The following is an 8525-nucleotide window of genomic DNA, read 5'->3' on the forward strand; positions in this document are numbered from 1 at the left end:
GATTGATGTGTGACTTGTATTTATTTGCCTACTTATTATATTTTATGTTACTATGTTGATTTTAATAAGGTTTAGCAAGGGGTTCTCTGCCCTGTTGCTGGGTGTGTGTGGCCATGGTGGGCGTGGCCTAGTCAACCTCCTGCACCATGGCGCGGGCGGGGGCTTTTTGCCCTTCCCGGGCTTCTGAGGCTTTTCTTGAGCCTCCAGGAGGGCAAAAATGGCCTCCCCAGGTTTCGGAGGCTCTCCGGAGCCCATTTCCAGCCTTTCCAAAGTTCCGATATGCCCGTTTTTCGCCTTCGCTGAGTCTCCGCGCACACCCTGCACTTACTGTATTTTTCCGCGTATCTTTTTCCCTCAAAAAAGAGGGTGAAAATCTGGACGCGTCTTATATACTGAATACAGCATTTTTGGCCTCCTGAAACTCCACCCCTTTGCAAAAATGACTGTGCATAGCCTTTAGGAGGCTTCTAGAGTGCTCCTGGGGACTGAAGTGGGCAAAAATGAGCGAAAAATGGGCCAATTTTTGCTCATTTTTGCCCCCCCCAGCCCCCAGGAGCACTCTATAAGCCTCCTAAAGACTGTGCATCCTTTTTTTTTTTTGACAAAAAAATGGGCCCGTTTTCACAAAAAAACAGGCCATTTTTGGGAGGTCTGCAGAGTGCAAAAACTTTTTTTAAATTTGCCTCTTCAAAATTTTAGTGCATCTTATACTCCAGTGTGTCTTATACTCCAGAAAATACGCTACCTACATCCAAAATGGGCCTCATAGGGACTCCTGGGAGGGGCAGGTGGGGCCAGCCAAGAGTGGGATTTGGGAGTTCTCCAAACTGCACAAAATCTTAGCTAAAGGTTCTCCCAAACCTCTGCAAACCCCTAGCAGCCCACCCCTGGTGTAAGTCAAGAACTACCCAAAAATAGCCCAATTTGTTGATGGAGACTATGGGGGTTGAATGTGGGAAGCTCCCATCAATGAAAAAACAACACAATCCAGGCTTCAGGATCTTCCAGCCTCTCATGCTGAAAACTGGCATATTTCTTGGATTTTGTTTCGGAACTTTGTCCAGAATTGAACTAGAATCAGGTTAAAGTCCAATCTTGACCACTGTGGACTTGGTGTTATGGGTCACTGTCTTTAACACGAAAGCCAATAACTCCATCTCAGGCTACTGATTTTAAGAGTTATGGAAGAGCGGCTGCTTTGTTAAATATTACATTTGTTAGTCTCCTAGTTTGACTGCCAGGAAAAGAGAAAGGCTTAGGTAGTCTTTTTTTTTTCTTTCCTGTCTCAAAGGCCAGAATAATATGGTTAAACTTAGGCATGATATAGTTTAGATGTGGGTGGGGCTACAGAATTGTAGTCCTCTAATATTAGAATGTGCAGAAATGAACAGGTTAACGTTGGCAATTAAAGAGAAAGAACAAACTGAATATTATATGATATGGGAATTATTTTATCAATGGTTAGAGAATAAAAATGGAAGTTGGAAATAAAAGAAGATTAAAGAGGGGTAGAAAATAGGTTAAGATAGAGATATAAACAATATGATAATGAGGATTATTATGCTTCATGTCATTATTACATTTTTATCAGAAGATACGTTAAGAGGAAAAATGAATAGGTTTACTGTGTTCAACTGTTTAATGTACTATAATTCTAAGATTAGAGAACTAATATCAATGTAAAAGTTATTGTACATGTTAATGCACAGAGATATTTATACCCAAATGATGCACTTTTTAAGTAAAGATGGGATATTCATATTTTTTTAAAAAACAAAATTCGGGTTTTAGTCCTCAAAACTCTGGTCCTGGGAAAACAAATCTTTGGGCAAAAGTTTCAATAACAAAATAGGCTTAATGCTAAGGGAAATTGGACAAGGAAAAAATAGACCATTGGTTTTATTTTATTTTAACATGTTTAAAAAACACAAACATGGGGGGAAAACACAAAACACAAAGAAAAAGGAACAATACAAAGAATAGAAAAAAAAGAGAGCTAACAATACGTATCCCTGTTCATTGTTGACTCCTGACTACTGCGTGGACTAGTCCTTGTTGGTTTTTTTGGCGAGATAATGGCATGAAGTGGTTTGCCATTGCCTTCTTCCAAGGGCTGAGAGGGTGACTGGCCCAAGGAGACCCAGCTAGCTTTGTGCCTAAGGCAGCCAGAATTCATGACTTCTAACCTGGTTCCTTAACCACTACACCAATTTGGAGTACATTGAACCATGGGCCTTTGACTTCTAAGGAGATCAGCCCCCAACCATATCAAAGCACTTCCATACCCCTCCAAAGTAGTTTTTGATATCAAGGCCTACTTACTTTAAAAGATGTGGAATAATATTGGTCAATTTTGTCCAGCTGGCCAAAAGGAAAGCTCAGTGAATAACATTCAGACAATATCCTGCCCTTGATATAGGCTTAATTCATGTTGTGTGTGTCTGCCTGATAATCCCCCCACCACACACACACACACACAAGGAACAAGCAACCGGAATGAGAGGTTGATGCAAAGCTGCCAAGCCACCATTCCTTCCTTGCATTTAAAGAAGACGGCTGAATTTCTATGAGGGAAAGAAGCAGGTGTTTCCACCAGCAGAACAGAGAGTTCACAATCTCTGCAGAACTGCAATGCTTCAAGCTGAAAAACCAAATTGGCTGTTACTTTAAATACGCCACAGCTAAGCAAGATCCCTAAACTGACTTTAATACCAGACAGTAGTGAGGTAAGGTTAGGCATGCTTGAGCTGATTCAGAACTGACACAAAGATTGTATGAGGAAGTGCCCTTGATTGCAACAAAACCAAGACATTCTTGTGACATCTTAAAAACAATCATGTATAATGGGATGGCACAACATACAATCTTCTCCAAACTGGCCATTTCTAGAGAAGTCTGCATTTAAATCTATCCTACCAGGAAATAGCAATAGCACTTAGACTTATATACTGCTTCACGGTGCTTTATAGCCCTCTCTAAGCGGTTTACAGAGTCAGCCTCTTGCCCCCCAACCATCTGGGTCCTCATTTTACCCACCTCGGAAGGATGGAAGGCTGAGTCTGGTGAGATCTGAACTGCCAAATAGCAGGCAGCCAGCAGGCAGCAGAAGTAGCCTGCAGTACTGCACTCTAACCACCGCGCCACTACGGCTCATAAAAAGAATAGGAATCCATTGCAATTGGAGAAAGCACCAGGTTAGAGAAAGTCTTTATGGACCAGCATCCAGTTGACCTCATGCATACACTTGGTGGTATTGGAAGAATTGTCCATCTAGGTTCAGTTCCAAGTAGGAAGAAAGACACTGGAAACATGGAGACTGCTTGGAAAGTTTATGGTTTAATGGTGGATAGGATCACATAGTTTGAGGTTCTGGGCAAAAGGGGAAGAGATACAGAGAGTGCCTGGGTTTTATGCCCTCTCTGGGCTTTTGAATTTGAGCTTGTATTCTGATTGGTTGTCAGACTCCTATGGGGCCATGAAGGGGTAACTTTGTAGGTTGTGTTTTGAGTCCCAAGCTTGGCTGAGACTTACTGGGTGTTGTAATCTTCCCAGGTCCCATGTGGTGAGTCCTGTTGCTAGATGGGTCTCATTCAAGGGTGGGATTCAGCTGGTTTGGGCAAACCAGATGTTCATTTTAATCTGGTTCGCTGAGCCAGTAGTCGGAAGGAATGTCTGACCCCACCCACCTCACCCCTCCCCTCCTAGGAGTCTCCACACAGTCCATTTTGGATGCCAGGTAAGTACAGGGCCAGCACGGAGACTCTGGGAGGGAGAAAAATGTGCCTACTGGAAGTACCGGAAGTCCAGTAACAGGCCCGTTTCCAGCCTCCGGAGCAACTCCAGAGCCCAGGGGAGGCCATTTTCGCCCTCCTGGAGGCTCGAGGAATGCCTCTGGAGCCTGGGGAGGGCGAAAACGTCTCCCCACCATGGTTCAAGAGGCCAAATAGGCCACGCCCCATGGCCGCACCCACCCAGCAACCGGGCAGAGAACCGGTTACTAACATTTTTCAATCCCACCCCTGGTCCCATTATGTCCTGGAGGCCATGTCTTTTGTGTTGTAGATAAAATGGTCCAGGTCTTAATGGCCCATTAACAAAGGTGTGTGTGTGTGGGGGGGGGGTGAGTTTCTGCCTTCCTTTTAGGGGAAATATTCTGCCCTTTAAATATTTCCTAAAATATTTCATTTTTCTAGGAGAGGGGTGGGTGCTAACCAGTGGTGGGATTCAAATCATTTAACGGTTCTCTGCCCTAATGACCAGCTGGGTAGATGTGGCTTGGTGGTCATGTGACTGTGTGGGTGTGGCCAACTCAACATCACTCAGGTTGATGGGCGTTTCGTCTTAGCTGTTACAATGTAACGAGGGTTAACCGGAGAGGCAGTTTCTGTAAGCAGGGCCATAAAGATTAGGCTAGAAACAACACCAGAATGTTTCCTTCCTGCCTTCCTTACAGGATTAGCCCTGCAAAGTGGGGAAAAAAACAAAAGAAGATTTCTTCCAACAACCGGTTCTCCGAATTGCTTAGAAAGTTAACAACCGGTTCTCCCGAATAGGTGCAAACCGGCTGAATCCCACCACTGGTGCTAACTTCCTACAGTGGCACTCTTTGGTTTGGAACTAGCAGAGTTAAAAGCCGGAACATCCTTATTCTCGCTGCCTACCCAGCTAAGAGGAAGTTTGGGTCACACTCTTTCCTGGGGAGATTTAAATTGCAGGAAGCCACAAGAGAAACCTAGACAAAAGCCAGGGGTTATTTTTGTGGCTAATCTTCTAGCACACAGAATGTTGTTTCTTTTTTTAGAGAAATGGAAAAAGACGTTTTTCCTTGCTTTCCCACCCATGTGTAACAACACGGATCCCACCGGGGGGAGCAGACAGCAACCTCTTGGAAAACAACATACTTGGGGGAATCATAACAGCGAGGCCGAGAAGAGTGAGAAATATTTAGACGACAACACACAGTCCCAAAGCAGACTCTCCTCTGCCTTGATTGATGGGATTGTCATGTGGGCTTTATAAATATGAAATTTATATATGGAATTTGGAGACCTGCCATCTCCCTCAGAGAGCAGTTCAGCAATTAAGATGTTTTGTATTTGTATTTATTAGTTTGTCAAACATGTACAAGATAGCAGGTATAAATATAAACATGGACATGAATGAAAGAAATGAATACAAATAAATAGGGACAGTAGGACAGGGACGGTAGGCATGCCAGTGTCCTTATGTGCACCCCTTTTATGGACCTCTTAGGAATGGGGTGAGGTCCATGGTAGACAGTTTAAGGTTGATGCTGTGAGGGTTTGAGGATGTAACAACGGAGTCGGGTAGAGCATTCCAGGCGTTGAGCACTCTGTTGCTGAAGTCGTATTTTCTGCCATCGGGTTTGGAGCGGTTTACTTTGAGTTTGTATTGATTGTTTGCCCATGTATTACAATACAATACGATAGCGGAGTTGGAAGGGACCTTGGAGGTCTTCTAGTCCAACCCCCTGCCTAGGCAGGAAACCCTATACCGTTTCAGACAAATAGCTATCCAACATCTTCTTAAAGACTTCCAGTGTTGGGGCATTCACAACTTCTGGAGGCAAGCTGTTCCACTGATTAAATTTCTCCTCAGTTCTAAATTGTTTCTCTCCTTGATTAGTTTCCACCCATTGCTTCTTGTTCTACACTCAGGTGCCTTGGAGAATAGTTTGACTCCCTCTTCTTTGTGGCAACCCCTGAGATATTGGAACACTGCTATCATGTCTCCCCTAGTCCTTCTTTCTATTAAACTAGACATACCCAGTTCCTGCAACCGTTCTTCATATGTTTTAGCCTCCAGTCCCCTAATCCTCTTTGTTGCTCTTCTCTGCATTCTTTCTAGAGTCTCCACATCTTTTCTACATCGTGGCGACCAAAACTGAATGCAGTATTCCAAGTGTGGCCTTACTAAGGCATTATAAAGTGGTATTAATACTTGACATGATCTTGATTCTATCCCTCTGTTTATGTAGTCTAGAACTGTGTGGCTTTTTTGGCAGCTGCTGAACATTGCTGGCTCCTATTTAAATGGTTGTCCACTAGGACTCCAAGATCCCTCTCACAGTTACTACTATTGAGCAAGGTACCACCTATACTGTACCTGTGCATTTCGTATTATTGAGGCTGAAGCTGAAGCCTGTGAGATGAGGACAGGAGAAGCTTGGGTTCAAGTCAATTAGGAGATTTGGGTCTATCACTCTTTCAATCAGCCTATCTCACCAGGTAGTTGTTGCCTAATGTTGCAGGAATAAAAATGGAGGGTGTGATCTCCATCAAGGGATCTCTGAGAGCTTCTTCACTTGCATTTTCCTCCTCTGTGGCTGCTCTCCAGCGCAAAAGCTGTGAAATGATAGTTCAAGAAGAAAACCCAAAGGGAAATGAGCTTTTCCACAGCAAGCAAACAAAAAAATAAGTCTGGACGTGAGGAGGACGCAGTGCTGAAGTGGCCAGCCAGAGACGGGTAAACAAGAATTTTAAATAGCTTCTTTCTGAGAACTCTTTTGAATGTGAATCATCTCAGTTCCCAGTCATTTTTTTTCCTGTTATTTTGGGAAGAGCAAAGACTAACCAAGGCAGACCAGAGTAACAATTTGAAATACTGCGCGTGCCATAGAAAGGGAGTTAAGGAATGGGTTGAAGTATAAGTCCAAGTCTCTCTAGATGAGGGGTCACCAACCTTTCAGACATCAGGGACCACTAAATTCCTAATTTTAAATCCCGCGGACCACTAATATGATTTTTTAAAAAAAAGATAAATCGTATTTAGTGCAATATAAAAATGCAAAATAATAATTTTAAATAAAATAATTTAATTTAAATATTTTTTCTGCGGACCACCAACGTTTTCTCACAGATCACCAGTGGTCCATGACTGCTGCACTAGAGCATAGTTTCCCAATCCTGGCTACTTTAAGATGTGTGGACTTCAACTCCCAGAATTCCCCAGTCAGTCAGGAATTCTGGGAGTTGAAGTCCATGCGTCTTCAAGTATATTTTATTTATTTATTTATATTTGATGCTTCTAGACCGCCCCCTCTCCCAAAAGGGACTCGGGGCGGTGTACAGTCCATACAGAATATAACAAAATACAATAAAAAAGTTAAATATGTACAGTTGGCATGGAGGAGGTTAAAATGCAATTAAAAGAACTGTACAAAGCTATATAAATATAAATTTTTAAACCCCTAAAATAGACACAATAAATTAAAAAAAACCCTAAAATAACCAGTTGATAATACATTTGCCAGGAGGGACAGTTGTAATTATGCCAGGCCTGCTAATCGGAACAGGTGGGTCTTCAATTTTTGCCGGAAGGAGCGGAGGTCAGTAGTGGTTCTAATGTCGGGGGGGAGGTCATTCCAGAGGGTTGGGCCCATCACAGAGAAGGCCCTACTCCTTGGTGTCGCCCATTGGCATTGCCTAGTGGACGGCACCAGGAGAAGTCCCTCCCTGTGTGAGCGAATTGGCCGCAGGGATGTATGTGGGAGGATACGATCCCGCAAGTAACTAGGTCCCGTGCCATGGAGCGCTTTAAAGATGGTAATCAGCACCTTGAAACGCACCCGAAAAACCACAGGTAGCCAGTGCAGCTCGCGCAGGAGAGGTGTTACGTGGGAGTACCTCGTACTCCCCATCACAGCCTGCGCGGCTGCATTCTGAACTAACTGCAGTCTCTGGGCGCGTCCCAAGGGCAGCCCCATGTAGAGAGCGTTGCAGTAATCCAGGCGGGACGTCACCAGCGCATGAGTGACCGTGCGTAGGGCATCCCGGTCCAGTAGGGGGCGCAATTGGCGCACCAGGCGAACCTGGTGGAACGCCCCCCTCGCCACGGCTGCCACATGGTCATCCATTGACAGCCGGGCATCAAGGAGGACGCCCAAATTGCGCGCCCGTTCCACAGGGGGCAATTGTTCGCCCCCTATGGCCAGCGATGGAATCAGCTGGCTGAACCGAGGTGCCGGTAGCCACAGCCACTCAGTCTTGGAGGGGTTGAGTTTAAGTCTGTTGTCCCCCATCCAGACCCCGATGGCTTCCAAACACCGGGACAACATTTCGACAGCCTCGTTGGGGTGGTTTGGGGTGGCCAAGGTTGGGGAACTATGCTCTACAGCAGCAGCCCTCAACCTTTTGGGCATCAGGAACCTGTTCCATGGAGAGAGATTTTTCCACAGACTGGAGGGGGGCGTGGTATCGTCTGCTGCCTGCATGCTGCGGATGGGGCTTCACTTGTTTGGGTAGCCCGGTTTCTGGTATACCGTGGACCGGTGTTGGTCCACGGACTGTGGGTTTGGAAACCCCTGTACAGCAGGGGTCTCCAAACATGGCAACTTTTAGACTTGGTCCCTTCTAAATCCTTTCAGGGAACAGTTTGAGCAAGTCGTCAGATTCTGTAAATTGTCCTCCTCTTTTCCTGCCTTTCCTATAAAGAATTTAGAGACTGAATTAAAAGAGTTGTCTTACCTACTTAGGTATCTGCAAGCAGCCCTTGATTTAAAACCA

This window comes from Natrix helvetica, assembly GCF_964273705.1.
Source record: "Natrix helvetica genome assembly, chromosome: 9".
NCBI lineage: Eukaryota > Metazoa > Chordata > Lepidosauria > Squamata > Natricidae > Natrix > Natrix helvetica.